Below are 2,284 nucleotides of genomic sequence, written 5' to 3'. Positions count from 1 at the left end.
ATAGGAACCTCAGCCTACATGACCTTGAATCTGGAAGAATTAGATGGTACCCAGCTACTATTGCCAACCACTCTGAAAGGCATAAAAATTGTAGATCCAGGATAGAGTGGAAGGAAAATGTGGAATGACGCTCAAAATCACAGAAAATGACCAGTGTTACTGTGTTGACAGAGACTGCTGAAACCCCCAAGATGATGCTCGTTAATCATCATTTTGATCTGAAATAGAACTCACTCCTATGACTCATGAACAATTACATCAGGAAGGGAAACACTCATTAGAACAATCAACCACAGGAGAACAAAAGGACACAACGTTTGCAGAGCTGTAAAGGTCAGTAGCAGAATGAATAGGAAAGAAGGACACAGGGAAACCATACCGCACAGGGAGTGGGAAGAGAACTGTTCCATTGTGGGGATTGCTACCAACGTCATGAAGTAAAAGGTGTATGAACTGTTGGATGGAAAACCATTTTGCTTTGTAAACTTCATCTAAATCACAATAAAAGGCTTTTTTTTTTAAAGACCTGTGAAAGAATGTTTTTATTTTTTCTGACTTTTGGTGATTATGGACAAATCTATTGCCAATATTTGCTTATTATGTGGACATAAATTATTTGGACATAATTTTTCAAACTGGTTGAGTACATACCTAGAAACATGTCTCATACAGTAAAAAGTTATGTTTAGCTTTCTAAGAAACTGCCAACTTGTTTTCCAAAATATCTGCAACATTGCATTAGTATAATCAGTGAATGAAAATTCATTTGTAAGATTTAAAGTTTGTTATTTTAAAGTTAGTTTTACAAAATGCATTAGTTCTTCTCTCTAAACATTTTTTGTACCTCATGATGTACAGTTCTGACTTAAAATAATCCCTTTATTGAAAAAATATTCTGCAACTACATATCTGGCAAAGGACTTATGTCTAAGATTTACAGAAAACTCCAACACCTCAAAATCAAAAAGACAAACAGTCCAATTAAAAAATGGGCAGAAGATACGAACTAACACATCACCAAAGAAGATATTCAGGCGGCCAACAGACACATGAAGAAATGTTCACCATCATTAACCATTAGAGAGACTGTTAGTGTTTACCAGGGGGAGGAGGGAGGAGTAAAGGGAAAGCTTTATTTGTGGGGCAATGAGTTTATGATAATGTTGTTTCTTTGCATATCAAAACAGCAATGAAATACAATCCCACCCCAACACTGATGGAAAAGTATAAGAAGACAGAAAAATAACAAATTCTGGCAAGGATGTGGACTGATTGGGATTCTCATACTGCTGCTGATGGCACTGTAAAATGATATAATCACCATGGAAATCGATATGGCAATTCCTTAAATAGTTGGAAATAGAAATACTATTGATCCAGCAATCCTGTTACTAGTTATATATCCTAAAGAAATGAAAGCCAGGACATGAATAGATATATGCATTCCCATGTTCACTGCAACCCTATTCACAGTTAACAAAGAAATGGAAACAACCTCAGTCTCCATCAACAGAGGAATGGATAACCAACCTGTGTGACATACACACAATAGAATAGTATGCAACACTAAAGAATGATGTAGAATCTCCAAAACACCACATAACATAGATGAACTTGGAGGACATTATGCTGAGTGAAATACATCATTCACAGATGCATAAATATTGTATTATTTCACTATTGTAAAAGTTAAGGAAAGTTCATATATGGAAGGAAAGTTTCTTTGTTGTTACCAGTATTGATTGCCAGGGATGGGAAGGAAGAGGAAGGAAATTCCTAGATAGTTTTCTTTTTTTTTTTTTTAACCTATGTGTGTGTGTGTGTGTGTATATATATATATATATATATATATATATATATATATATATATACAGAGAGAGAGAGTGAGTGTGTGTGTATGTGTATGTGTGTGTGTGGGCATTGCACAGACAGTAACACAAGAGGCTCCATTTGGGTCAACTTATTTTAAAAGCACACTGTGGGTCCTATTACTTTGGTGGCACTCCCACCATTATAATGTGTTACCTGAGAGATCTCACTTGGAAACAGGTGTAGTAATATTTATAGTAATGTTTCATTTACATATCACTCACCATCCAAAATCTATCCTGGAGGAAGTGCAGCTGGAATGCTCCTTGGAAGCAAGAATGGCCAGACTTCATCTCACCTACTTTGGTCATGTTGTCAGAAGAGACCATTCCCTGAAGAAAGATATCATGCTTGGTAAGGTGGTGGTTGTTGTTGTTGTGTGCCATCGAGTCGGACCCAACTCATAGCAACCCCT

The sequence above is a fragment of the Orycteropus afer genome, unplaced genomic scaffold, assembly GCF_000298275.1.
Source record: "Orycteropus afer afer isolate SDZICR_OR568_19922 unplaced genomic scaffold, OryAfe1.0 scaffold00345, whole genome shotgun sequence".
In the NCBI taxonomy this organism is placed as follows: Eukaryota; Metazoa; Chordata; class Mammalia; order Tubulidentata; family Orycteropodidae; genus Orycteropus; species Orycteropus afer.
The sequence above is the reverse complement of the archived record's forward strand: the minus strand, read 5'-3'. Positions refer to the sequence as shown.